Genomic DNA, 15,026 nt, shown 5'->3' with positions numbered 1-15,026 from the left:
TTGTAGTCCCTGTAGCTGCAGGCAGACAGATGAAGCTGTATACTAAAGAGTAACTGCAGATTTGAAGTTTATCCTCAGGGTAGTGCAGCTATAAACAGGAATATGCAATGTACACAGTCCAGCAAACTGCCTTTATCTAAAAATAAAAATCTGCTACCAGACACAAAAATAGAGGAAGGTTCCATTCATATATACCCATTTCAGCCTCTAGCTCCCACTGAGCATATATAACAAAAAGTATTATTATAGTATAGATACTGCCCAGGATCCCCCAAATAATTCTGCAGAATACAATATTTTTAGATTTCTAAACAGATAGTCAAAAATCAGAAGGAAATCACTCCAAAAGTAAAGATGAAAGTGAATTCTAAAATTGAGTATTTATTTATTTCTGCCTAGGTGTTAATACAGCTGGAATGGCACTTGTACAACGACATACATTTTACAAACTTTTGGCAAGCATACATCCACTCCCCAAGAATAAGAGAATTTCTGTCTCAATCTAGCCCCAGCTGAAAACCAAGAAAGACTATTTAAAGCAAACAAGAAATTGGTGAAAAACAATCAACCACTGAAAATGAAGAATATTCTTACGGGATCACCAATGTGGAAGGCAAAGAAAGAAAATGGAGAGGACTGTGGGATTTTGGCAAAAAAAGAGCAGAAAGCTAAGGTTCTGAGAAGAAAGAATCACATTAAAAGACAGGAAAGAACAATAATTCAGTCTTGATGGGTGAATGAGACAGATCAGAAAAGCTGGTAGGAAATAGAGTTAGCAAAAGTACAAGTTTAATCTAACTAGGCTTACTAGTGTTTGCTAAATATTCCATTTGGTATTCCTATCAATGTACCTTTGATATATCTCTCAAACCTATCTTCTCTCTGTCTCCAGATATCACCTTAGTCAGAGCAATGTTACTTGTGTTTTCACATCTACTCTAGCTGCCCTTCTGTTGCATTAATTCATCCTTCCCACTACAACCAGAAGGGGCCATTAAAATGCAAATAAGATTGCCTTCCTTCCCTCCTTGAAACTATTTAAAGGACCCCTACTACTCTTGGGGAAAAGACTAAACCCTTTAATTTGGCTTACAAAGTCTTTATAAAAAACTAAAAATAGATCTATCATATGATCAATGTGTATCACTCCTAGGTATATACCTAAAGAAAATGAAGTCAGCATACAAAACAGATTACTGCATACCCATGTTTGTAGCTACACAATTCACAATAGACAAGTTAAGGAATCAGCCTAGGTGCCTGTCAACAAATGAATGGATATAGAAAATATTATATACATATATATATAAATTAAAATAATATATATTATTATATATTATATAATATACATGAGTTTTATATGTGTATATATATGTTATATATATGTTTTATATGTGTGTGCGAGCACATGCATGTGTGTTTGTGTGTGTGTGTGTGTGTGTGTGTGTGTGTATAAGTATTACTCAGCCATAAAGAAGAATGAAATCATGTCATTTGCAGGAAAATGGATGGAACTGGAGAATACCATGTTATGTGAAATTAGATGAGCACAGAAAAATAACTATCACACTTTTTCTTTCATTTATGAAACTATATTCATCATGGATATTGGTTTGTAGTTTTCTTTCCTTGATGTGTCTTCTTCTGGTTTTGGTATCAGAGTAATATTGGCTTAATAAAAAGTATTTGGATGTAAAAGCTAAAAAGATAACATAACTAGAAAATATAAGACAATTAGGCAAAGAGACAGAGCAACTGGAGGAAAAAGGGAAGGCAAGAGATACTAAGGAGGACAAATACAATCAAAGCATGAAATATTCATGTGTGGAAAATGTCAGAGTTAAACCTATTAATCAATATAATTAATGTGTTAATAATTGTAATTTAAATTATTTAAAGAAATAAAAACAAGCAGCACTTTTAAAAAAAATTAGCAAAAATCTTACCTCTTCAGCCTGAACTGACAGTACTCCCTGTCAGTGCCACACTAGCCCTCCCTGTCAGTGCCACACTAGCCCTCCTCTCACTTCTTCCAATGCAAAGGCACCACAGTTTCCCACCTGAAAGATTACCTGAGACTATGGCAAAACCTCCATTAGCCCCATTTATTCCTCCCACATCAATCAATATAGTTGTTTTCAACTTCAAGATAGGTTGCATCCTTATCCATTTCCTCTATTTCTGTTTAAAGTTGTTCAAACATCACATAAGCAACTACAACTTTTCCCACACTCCTGACTTCTCTTCCTCCTTTCTGTCACAATAAGACTTTCATACTGAGGTAACAATTGCCACCAATCTGACCTACCTACAAATATTTCTTTTATATCTGCCTGGGGCCCAAGTTTTAGGCAAGTCCAGGGTTCCTGCTATCATAGTCAAAAACACATGCCTGCCAGACCCAACCTGAGTGGTTGTTGTCAGGTTGGTGTTGGTGTCTGTGACTTAGAACAAAGCAGCCTGCGAGGAAAGAAACATCAGTCAGGTGCCAATGGAAATGCCTGTCAATCAGCAGGACCTCCTGGCCAAACTTGAGCAACTCCAGCAGGATAAGGGACTCTAAAAATCCCTTTTCATGTCCTAAGCCCTTCCCTCCTGCCTTAGCCCCATAAAATCCCAGTCTGGTGGAGCTCCCATGTGGTTTCTCCTCAGACTCTTCTCATGTCCACTCTGTTGGTTTGATCGAGTTCCACCTGGGAGTGAGTCTCAAATAAAGCCTCATTCAGTGGCCTTTTAAATCTGCCTCCTTTGGTCGCTGCCTACCTTGCCTGATCTTACAGTTGTCTCTGTTGTTTTACAACCTATGATATTTTACCCAATATATGAGTACTGTAATCTATTATTACAAATCAACTGCAAAAAAATAATCAAGGATAATTCTTCATAAATAAGACACCAAGGAGAGATCCAAGATGGTGGAATACAGGTGGTTGCATTCCTGGCTGCTCTGTGGCATGAAACCAAGAAAGCAGACAGGCAGCTTCTCCTCAAGGTGGGTGAACAAAAATAGTGGGGGAGAACCTAAAACTGAACATTCAGAACAGACCGGGGACACAGGAGGTTGGATACAATAAAATAAGAGAAAAATCCCCAGTAGCATAGCCAGGCCAGAAGCTTCAGCAGAGAGGTCTCTCTCTGTGAGCACAGTGGAGGGATAAGGGACTTAAAGGAACCTGCATTTTGTGGGAGGCCCAAGGTATGTTTGGGTACAGTGTTTAGGGACCAAGGACATTGCTGGGCAAACCTGAAGGATGTGCACTGCACCTATGTCTGTGTTGGGGGGCGGGAAGAAGCCACTATCTCTCCAGGTGGCATGTGGAGGACAAAGGAAGGAACCATTTTGCAGTTGCAGTGTGGGGGCCAGCAACAGAGGAAGCCAATTCCTGGCAAACCTGAGTTTGTCCCAAAGTACAAGCTCAGTAAACACGCATTTCACAACATAAAGAGTGCTAAAGTGACCAGAAGAAAATCAAATGTGGAGACACGTTTACACAGAGGACAACTGGTCATAGAAACCCACCAGGCTCTACCCCTCCCTGTCCAATCCAGCAGTTTGGAGGACTAGCTGGGAGACATGCATCTGGCTGGGAACTTGCTGGAAACTCAGCTGGGATCTCCCTGGGAACTCAGAAGGCTGGAGATAGCAGAAATTGTTTGGACACTGAACCCCAGACCAGGAAACAGGAAGTAGGGGACTAAAAATTGGTTCCCGGACCACACAAGTGGAACCCAGGGGAGATCCCTGGGGTAAAGTCTTCCAGCATGGTCCAGCAAGTACTGGGCACTGGAGGTGCACCAATTTAAAGTCTCCAGGCCAGTTATCATTCAGCAAAGGATCTGGAGCCCACCTAAACCTAAACCCTGCCTCCAGGAACTCTACCTAAGGGATTACTTTTCTCACTAATCTAGAGGGTGGAGCATCACACTCTAGAAAACCCCACCTAAAACTGCTGAGAAGAGAAGCTCCAAATAGTTTAAACTCCAATGGAAAGAATTCTGTAACTTTTCATGAAGATTTTTAAAATTCTTTTTCACTGTTTAATCATGACCTTAATGGTACATGGACATTTAAATAGTTTCCTTTTTTCCCCTTCTCATCTCTTGCATTTTTGAAGCCAGTTATTTTATATGGATTAGTGTTTTTTGTGAATTAGGATGTTTGATTAGTCTATTTTAGTTTTGTTTTGTATTTTTTTAGAATTTTTGCTTTACATATATTTTTTCTTGTACCTACCTGTTTCCCTTGATTCTCTCTTTTCTTCCTGCTAACAGTCAATCTCTATTGTTCTTTCACTCTTCCTTTAATATTTTACTTCTCCCCTCTTCCCTCATAATCATCATATCCTATATCACTTCTGTTCTCTCCATGTCCACCATTTGAAAATGTAAACCCTTTTGCAAACTTGCTATTTTTATTGTATGCAATAACTGATCATTTCTGTTTATTGTATGTAATAATTAAAATTATAGATGTCATAGTAGGAAATATTTGATTTAATGTATTTGAATTGGTTGTTGTGATTATTTGTCTTGTCCTAAACAGTGAGATACTGGAAGCCTTCAGGGATGCTATAAGTCCACAGGGTAGAAACTCTACTGCTTCAGATCCATACTATTAGATGGGTAGACACACAAAAACATGAAAAAGCAAGGAAAGAAATCACTCCAAGCAAGCAAACATAATCCAATAACAGAATTCATTGACACCACAGTGGAAGAAATGTCAGAAGAGTTTAGAATGTACATAGTTTAAATAATCTGCGAAGTAGAAAATGATGTAGAATAGCTAATACAGGTAAGAAAATTTCACTTCAATAAAGAGATACAGATTCTGAAAAAAAAAGCAAATCCTTAAAATGAATGCAAAAATAAACCAAATTAAAAATTTAATAGAAAGCATCACCAACAGACTAGATTACTTGGAAGGCAGAACCTCAGGCGATGAAGACAAATATATAATCTTGAAAACAGAGTTGATCATGGAGGGAAGATGTTAAGAAACCATGAACAGAACTTCTAAGAATTATGGGATAATATGAAAAGACCAAATTTAAGATTTTTTAAAATTTATTTGTTCTAATCAGTTATATATGACAGCAGAATGCTCTTAGATTCACTGTACACAAATAGAGCACAATTTTTCACTTCTCTGGTTGTACATGAAAAGGTTCCCATCATTTGAGGAATGCACAATCTTTTCAATGAAATAATATCAGAAAGTCTTCCAAACCCTTGAAATGGAAAATCAAATACAAGAGGCTTACACCACCACAAATGTACAAAATTACCACAGACCTACATCAAGTCACATTATAAAGAAAATGCCTAGCATGCAGAATAAGGATAGAATTTTAAAGGCTGCAAGAGAAATATATCAGATTACAAATAGAGAGAAACCAATATGGATCTCAGCTGATTTCTCAACCCAGACACTCAAAGCTCAGAGGTCCTGAAATAATATATACCAAGCTCTGAAAGAAAATGAATGCCAACAAATAATCCTATATCCAGCAAAATTAAGCTTCAGATTTAAAGGTGAAATAAAAACCTTCCATGATACATGAAAAATTAAAAGAATTTGCAACCGGAATATTTGGTTGCACTTCAGTATATTTTCAGCAAAATACTCCATGAGGAAGAAATGAAAAAAAGGGGGGGTACCATTGAAGGGAAGAACTATGGTAAAGGAATAGTCAATCAAAGGAGAAAATAATTCAAATTAAAAACTAGAAATAAACCAAAATGACCAGAAACACAAATTATATCCTCAATAATAATCTTTGAACATCAATTGCCTAAACTTATCAATGAAAAGACAAAGACTGGCAGATTGGATTAAAAAACAAGACCCAACAATATGCTGTCTTCAAGAGACTCACCTCATAGGCAAAGACAGCCACAGACTGAAGGATGAAAGGACGGGAAAACAAAACAGTCACGTGGACTAGATAAAAAAAAAGCTAAGGTTTCTATCCTCATATCAGATAAAGTGAACTTCAAAGTTAATCAGAAGGGACAAAGAAGGACATTTCATACTGCTTAAGGGAATTATACATCAACAAGACATAATAATCATAATGTTTATGCTCCAAACAATGGAGAATCTGTGTACATCAAACAAACCCTTCTCAATTTCAAGAACCAAATAGATCACAACACAATAATACTGGGTAACTTTAATATGCCTCTCTCACCACTGGATAGATCCTTCAAATAAAAAGGAAATAAAGAAGATATAGAAATAAAAATATGATTAATAATTTAGACTTAACAGACATATATAGAATATTTCATCCATCATTGAACAAATGCATTTTCTTCTCAGCAACACATATATCCTTATTTAAAATAGACCACATCTTAAGCCACAAAGTAATTCTTAACAAATACAAAATACAGAAATAATACCTTGCATTCTATCAGATCATAATGAATTGAAATTAGAAATCAGTGATAGAATAAAAAAATAGAAGCTACTCCAACACCTGGATAATAAATAATATGCTATTGAATGATGAATGGATAGCAGAAGAAATCAGGGATGAAATTAAAAAAATACTTAGAAGTAAATGAGAATAGTGATACAACTTATCCAAATCTTGGGGACACCATGAAGGTAGTGTTAAGAGGAAAATTCATTGCATTGAGCTCATTCATTAAAAGAATAGAAAGTCAATGAATAGACTTAACATTACATCTCAAAGCCCTAGAAAAAGAAAAACAAATCAACATCAAAAGCAGTAGATGACAAAAAAATAATTAAAATCTAAGGTGAAATCAATAAAATTGAAACAAAAAAAAACAATTCAAAAAATTGACAAAACAAAAAGTTGGTTCTTTGAAAAAAATAAATAAAATTGATAAGCCCTTAGCCATGCTAATAAAGAGAAGGAAAGAGAAAACTCAAATTACTAATATATGTGATGAAAAAGGAAGTTTCACAATGGACACTATTGAAATACAGAAGATAATTAGAAATTATTGTGAAAATTTATACTCCAATAAAATAGAAAATCTTGAAAATATCAACAAATTTCTACAGAAATATGACCTACCCAAAATGAATCAGGAAGACATACACAATTTGAACAGATCAATCTCAAGCAATGAAATAAAAGACACCATCAAAATCCTACCAACTAAGAAAAGCTCAGGACCAGACAGATTCTCAGCAGAGTTCTACCACACCTTCAAAGAAGAATTAACATCAATAGCCCTCAAATTACTCCACAAAATAGAAAATGAAGGAACCCTTCCAAACTCATTCTATCAGGCTAATATCACCCTGATACCAAAACCAGACAAACACACATCAAGGAGAGAAACTTCAGACCAATATCCGTGATAAACATAGATGCAAAAATTTTCAATAAAACTCTGTCAAATTGCATACAAAAACTTATTTTAAAAATAGTGCATCACAATCAAGTGAGGTTCACCCCTGGGATGCAAGTTTGGTTCAACAGAGGGAAATCAATAAATGTAATTAATCACATTAATAGACTTAAAGACAAGAATCATATGACCATCTGAATAGATGCAGAGAAAGCATTTGACAAGATACAACATCCCTTTATGTTCAAAACAGTACAAAAACTAAGAATTGTAGGAACACAACTCAACATTGTAAAAGCTATCTATGCTAAGCACCAAACCAACATCATTCTAGGAGAAAAAGTGAAAGTATTCCCTGTAAGAACTGGAACAAGACAAGGATGCCCTCTTTCACCACTTCTATTCAACATGGTGCTTGAAATTCTAGCCAGAGCAATTAGACAAATGAAGGAAATTAAAGGGCTACGAGTAGGAAAAGAAGAACTGAAACTATCACTATTTGCCGATGACATGATTCTATACTTACAGGATCCAAAAAAATTCCATCAAAAATGTTCTAGAACTAATAAACTAATTTAGCACAGTAACAAGATATAAAATTAACACCCATAAATCACAGGCCTTCTTAAACATCAATTATGAATCCAGTGAAAGAGAAATTAGGAAAACTACCCAATTCACAATAGCCTCAAAAACAATAAAATATTTTGGAATTAATCAAACAAAAGAACTGAAAGACCTCTACAATGAAAACTACAAAACACTAAAAAAAAAATTGAAGAAGACCTTAGAAGATAGAAAGATTTCTTATGCTCTTGGATACACAGAATTAACATTGTCAGAATGGCATACTACCAAAAGTATTACACAGATTTAATGCTATTCCTATTAAAATTCCAATGACATTCTTCTTAGGAATTGAGAAAATAATCATGAAATTTATTTGGAAAAATAAGAGACAAAAAATATTCAAAACAATCCTTAGCTAAAAGAGTGAAGCAGGAGGGCATCACAATAACAGACCTTACACTATACTACAGAGCTATAGTAACAAAAATGGCATGGTGTTGGCACCAAAATAGACACATAGACAAATGGTACAAAATAGAAGACACAAAGACACTCACATGAATACAGCTGTCTCATGCTAGACAAAGGCACCATAAACACACATTACAGCAAAGATAGTTTCTTCAAGAAATGGTGCTAGGAAAACTGGAAATCCATATATAGCTAAATGAAATTAAACCTCTCTCTCTCACCCTGCACAAAATTCAACTCAAAGTGGATCAAAGACTTAGGCACAAGAACAGAGACCCAGAACCTAATAGAAGAAAAATTAGGCCTAATTTCTTATCATATTGGCTTAGGACCTGACTTCCTTAATGAAACTCCTAAAGTGCAAGAAGTAAAATCAAGAATCACAAATGGGATGGATTAAAACTAAAAAGCTTCTTCTCAGCAAAAAAAAAAAAAAAAAAAAAAAAAAAAAAACAGTCAATAACATGAAGAGAGAGCCTACAGAGTGGGAGAAAATCTTACCATGTGCACCTCAGATAGTGCACTAATCTCCAGGATATATAAAGAACTCAAAAAACTTAACACCAATAGAACAAATAACCCAATCAATAAGTGGGCTAAGAAACTGGACAGACACTTCACAGAATACAATGGATCAATAAACATGAAAAAATATTCAACATCTCTACCAATTAAAGAAATGAAAATCAAAGCTATACTAAGATTTCATCTTACCCCAGTCAGAATGGCAATTATCAAGAATAAAAGCAACATTTATTGTGGAATATGGGGGGGAAATGTATAGTCATATATTGCTGGTGGGACTGCAAATTGGAACAACCATTATGGAAAGCAGTATGGAGATTCCTCAGAAAACTTGGAATGGAACTACCATTTAACCCAGCTATCCCGCTCTTTGGTTTATGCCCAAAGGACATAAAATTAGGATACTATAGTGGCACAGCCACGTCAATGTTTATAGCAGCTCAATTCATGATAGGTAAACTATGGAACCAAACTAGGTATCCTTCAATAGATGAATAGACAAAGAAATTGTGGTATATATACACAATGGAATATTACTCAGTCTTAGAGAAGAATTAAATTATGGTATTTGCTGGTAAATGGAAGGAACTAGAAAATATTATGCTAAGCAAAATAAGCACATTCCAAAGAACCAAAGGCTGAATGTTTTCTCTGATACAAGCATGCTAATTCACATTCCGCAGGAGGGGGGAGTGTAGAGGTATTTGGGACTAAACAGAAGGGAGTGAAGGGAGGGGAGGTGGCATGGTGGTAGGAATGATAGTAGTATAAATCAGACATTATTACCCTATGTGCATATATGATTACATGACCTGTGTGATTCTACATCTCATACAACCAGATGAAAGAGAAGTTATACTCCATTTATGTATGATGTATCAAAATGCATTCTACTGTCATGTATAACTAGTTAGAACAAATAAAAATATATTAAAAAACAAAAAATAAGACACCAAATGATGAATAGTTATTATTTGAAAAAGAATATTTATCATACATCTAGAAATCCCAAAGGATCATCATGTCAAGCTAGCAATTTGAGTTCACATTGAAGAAATTTCCTTTAGTTCTAAACATCTTATACAGTAATAATAGCTAAATCATTAAGCATGCATTAAAAACTAAAATCACAATCATAATTGTAAAAGAAAAATAGAAACAAAAATAAATATGTCCATGGAACTAAAATAAATTTAGCTGGTTGGAGGGGTAAATTCATGCGCCTACTAGGTAACAGGCAGAGATATCCAGGAGATCGACTACTGTGGGATAGTATAAATCAATACCATTAAACAAATGGATGGATCTGGAGACTATTATTATAAGTGAAATAAGTCAGTCCCAAAAAGTCAAAGGTCGAATGTTGTCACTGATATATGGAAGCTAAAGCACAATAAAGTGGTGGAGGGAAAGAAGAGAATTTCAGTAGATTAGACAAAGGGGAATGGAGGGAAGGAAGAGGGAGAGGAAAATGAAAGCCAATATAATGAATCTGATATAACTCTCCTATGTGCATATATGAATACACCACAGTAAATCTCAGCATTGTGTACATTCACAAGACTGGGGTCCTAATTAGAATAATGTATACTCCATGTTTATATAATTATATCAAAATGGACTTTCCTGTTATGTATAACCAAAAAGAAACAACAAATTTAAAAAATATATATATATGTGGTAGAGCAGGAAAGCTAGCTCATTGCAGGAAACCAAGAGATGAATAAGGGACTTTTTAAAAAATAATTTTTTAGTTGTAGTTAGACACAATACCTTTATTTTATTTATTTTTATGTGGTGCTGACGATGGAACCCAGCATCTTGCATGTGCTAGGTGAGTATTCTACTGCTGAGCCACAACCCCAGCCTCAATCAGGGACTTTTATGCAGAATAACTTTTAAAATGTTATGAGCAGCACAAGAAACTAATACTGCAAACTGAGGTGCCACCCAGGTAGGAAGTGGAGACAATTATATAACTAGGACTCACATCATGCCACTCACTGACTCAGAAACTGGAACTTTGGTATCCCACAGGAACAAAAGTTCCAGGCTGCTAATATGGCACCTAGTTCTGAACTAAGGACATGGTCAAATGAAATAACATAATCCAGCCAGACCTCGGTAGGATGAGTATACAACAGGAGAAAACCATGAATTTTCCCATGTGAGGTTAAGTTTGCAGCAGAATTTCAAAGCCTACAAAAATCAACTAGAAAAAATAGTGAAAAAAATCAGCAAATATGAAATTACAGTTCCAGAGAAATACCTAAATTTGAAAGGGACCTAAATATGTTTTACATACTCAAAGAACTAGGGGAAAAAGATCTATGAAAAGGAATAACAAGAGGTTATAAAATAAAAAGGACAGGGGCTGGGGATGTGGCTCAGCGGTAGCGCGATGGCTTAGCATGCGTGCGGCCCGGGTTCGATCCTCAGCACCACATACAAACGAAGATGTTGTGTCTGCCAAGAACTAAGAAAAAAATAAATAAATGTTAAAAATTCTCTCTCTCTCTCTGTCCCCCCCACTCTCTCTTTAAAAAAATAGATAAATAAATAAATAAAAATAAAAAAATAAAATAAAAAGGACATATGAATCGGAAATCGTAGATATTAAAAGATAAAAAACCTATAAATCAAGATATGGACTCTGAAACAAAAGTTCAAAAGACAGCAAAAACACCCTATATTCAATATGGCGAAGGAAATGATTTTTAAGATATTTCTGGGGAATCAACTCAAAATGAAACATGTGCAAGATAAAGTAATTGATAAAATGAGGGCTAGGGATGTGGCTCAGTGGTAGAGCACTTGAGTATCATGTGTGAGGCACAGGATTCAATTCTCAACACCACATAAAAATAAATAAAATAAAGCTCTAAAAAAAGAAATTGATAAAATGAAAGACAATTAAGAGGTCTGAAGAACAGACTTAGATACTCCAACAAGAGTTAATATTACCTTCATAAACAGGAAACAATAGATATAAAAGAGTCATAATGACCAGATATATGTATGTATGTGTGTGTGTGTATATACATATGTATGTGTATATATGTGTGTGTGTGTGTGTGTGTGTGTGTGTGTGTGTGTGTGTGTGTGTGTGTGTGTATATATATATCATCATGTAAGAGTGGTGACAAAGAAGACACTGTGTATGTACATACTAAACTATGATATTTTATCACTTATAGACTATAAAAGAGGAAATAACTGTAAAATAAAAGCGTGGGACTATAAATAAAATTATATACCATAAGATTTTTTAAATCTTGTAATCTTTTATAGTTAAAGATATTCAAATGAGCATAAGCTTTGCTTCTGTTTTACCTTGAAAATCCATTAAAGTGGCAGTAAATCAATTTATTTTAATTCACAAATGAACAAAGACAGACAAAAGAAAATGAGACCAGAAAAACATTTCACAATACACTTCCTACCCTGTCCCGCAGAATGCAAGAAATTAGGTCTGTATCCTCCAAGGATGGCACATACAATATCCATTTCTTTTGAATCTTCTCAGGCCAAGAGAAAAGATCTAAATACATTTACATTATAATTCTTTAAAAAAAAAAAACCTCAGCAGATAATACTCCTCCTCACTCAGCATTTCCAATCAGTTTTTAATGGTCCACTCTTACATAGGAACAAATAACTAAGGAACACGAGGCCCATGAGGAAAGTTTTGTACATGAAAGATAAACAGCAATCAATACTTTTTAGAGAGAAATTTGGAGAAAAAAGACTCTGCAAGGCAGAAAAGAGTATAATAAGTCATATCATTAATAATATCAGAGATTAAACAAGATATTGTATCCTTGAAATAGAATTGGTTGCCATAAAAATGAAGTTGAGATTATTTTTAATAGAAATTATAGGACTAGCCTCATAAAGTTGAAGGTCAAATGTTGCCTCTGCTATGTGGAAGCTAAACCACAATAAAGCAGGGAGGGAAAAACAGAAGTTTAGTGGATTAGACACAGGGGAATGGAGGAGAGGGAGAAGGGATGGGAAAAGGAAAGACATTAGAATGAATCTGACATAACTTTCTTATGTTCTTATATGAATATACCACAGTGAATCTCACCATTGTGTACATCCACAAGACTGGGGTCCTAATTAGAATAATCTATAGTCCATGCTTGTGTAGATACATCTAAATAGATTCTACCACCATGTATAACTAAGAAGAACAAATAAAAAAAAAGAAAGAAAAACTAGCCTTGTAGGGACAATATTCAAACAGTAGAAGGGAAAGGGAGAGAGAAAGATTGAAGAAGAGACAGCTAGAACAAAAATAAGAGGGAGAGAGAGAAAAAAATGGCAATGATATAACTTAAAAGATTCCCTAAATGAAAACGGTCAACTAAGTATCAACACAATACATAAAAATCAATCTGCAAGAAAACAACATTGATTCAGACTTCCCAGTGGCAATTTGAAATGCTAGAAAGGAGTGAAGCAATTTTTTCAAACTCCTGAGGGGAAAAAATTTCCAATTTAAAAATCTACTCCTAAACTGGGCACACTGGCATACACCTATAATCCCAGCAGCTGGGGAGGTTGAAACAGAGGATTGCAAGTTCAAAGCCAGCCTCAGGAACTAGTGAGGCCCTAAGCAAGTCAGTGAGACCCTGTGTCTAAATAAAATACAAAATAGGGCTGGAGATGTGGCTCAGTGGTTGACTGCCCCTGAGTTCAATCCCCAGTATCCACACCCACCTCTGAGACAAAAAATAAATAAATAAAAAAAAATAAAAAATCTACTAAACTACCAATAGAGTGTAAGAACAGAATAAATAGATTCTTAGGTATCAAGAGGCTAGTGGAGTAGTTCAGTGGTAAAGTGTGTGCTTAGTATGAACAAGGCCCTTGGATCATCCCTAGGACCACAAAAGAAAAAAAGGATAAAATAAAAGAAAAAGAAATCACAGTGTCAAAATATTTGCTTAACACATGTACCCATTATCAGAAAAACATGTCCCTCATGAAAATGAAAGAACAAAATACTGAACAAGGAAGCCAACTCACCAGGGTCCTTAAAAGTGAAACTAGGAGGCAAGAGTCAGTATCAGAGTGATGTGATTTCAAATAACACTTGATCAGCCATTGCTGACTTTGAAGTTGAATGAAGGCATCAGGAGCAAAGGAATGCAGAAGACCCTTACATGAATTTGTGTTGTTTTAAGTCACTAAGTCTGTGATAATTTGTTAAAGCAGCAATAGAAAACTAATGCAATATATTATCTAACTCAGCTATGAATGCCATTGAAATAGCCAGAATAACAAAAGCAATTTTTTTCTTCTAGAGAGAGAAATTAATAAATAGTGTGTCAATGTTTAAAATTTAGAAGGATCAGTATCAGTAAGTTATTTAGGGATAACATAGATGTTGAATGGATAATTTGAAAAGGTTTAAAATGATTGCTTCTGGGAAGCTAATGAGGGAATTACTGTTCTCAATAAAACTTGGAGTAATATTTGACTTTAAACCAAGCTCTGCCATAATTTTAACAAAATTTAAACAATTATCAAAAAATCATAACAATATTATGAACAGTTTTAGCCATTATATTTTTGAAAAGTAGAATAAGTGGGAAATTAATTACTTATTAATTAACCATTAATTTCCCATAAAACAACAAAAGAATAGTACACTGCAATAGAATCAAAATTGAACCAGTTAAATATCAAATCTCCCTCCTCACACTTTGTAGTAAAGGGGGAAAGGGATCACACCAGGATCAAAAGTAATTTTTATTAAACTATCAATAAATATTTAAATCTTTTCTTGTGCAAACTTTTCTTGAAACTGGAAAAAGATAAAAAGTTATGCAAACAATATTTTAGCTTAATGTAACATTAATATCAAAATTGAACAAAGCTGTGAAATCAATTTATGAACTACTATGGGTTGGAATATGTGTAGTGTTCCTCAAAGCTGCATTTGTAAAAGTCTTGCTCCCTAGGGTAATGCTATTGGGAGATGATGAAAATTTGGAAGGTAGGGCCTAATGAAAGGTTTTTAGGTCAATGGAAACATGCACCTTAAAGGGATTATGGGACACTGCACATCCCCTTGCTCTCTTTTTCTCTATTTAAATTCAAGATGTTAACACTCA

General features: G+C 34.7%; 1 protein-coding gene and 1 long non-coding RNA gene across 6 annotated transcripts in view; one reads left to right on the top strand and one right to left on the bottom strand.

The window, feature by feature from the left end:
* LOC144371665 (uncharacterized) overlaps nt 1–7,363 on the top strand; it is a 181,876-nt gene extending 174,513 nt beyond the window's left edge. Inside the window, exon 2 of the long non-coding RNA XR_013431636.1 lies at nt 400–7,363. This is a non-coding gene — a long non-coding RNA (uncharacterized LOC144371665). The remainder of the gene's footprint in view (nt 1–399) is intronic.
* Gabra3 (gamma-aminobutyric acid type A receptor subunit alpha3) overlaps nt 1–15,026 on the bottom strand; it is a 213,235-nt gene that overhangs the window by 175,462 nt on the left and 22,747 nt on the right. The window lies entirely within an intron of this gene.

The sequence above is a fragment of the Ictidomys tridecemlineatus genome, chromosome X, assembly GCF_052094955.1.
Source record: "Ictidomys tridecemlineatus isolate mIctTri1 chromosome X, mIctTri1.hap1, whole genome shotgun sequence".
In the NCBI taxonomy this organism is placed as follows: Eukaryota; Metazoa; Chordata; class Mammalia; order Rodentia; family Sciuridae; genus Ictidomys; species Ictidomys tridecemlineatus.
This window is presented reverse-complemented; position numbering and strand designations above follow the sequence as displayed.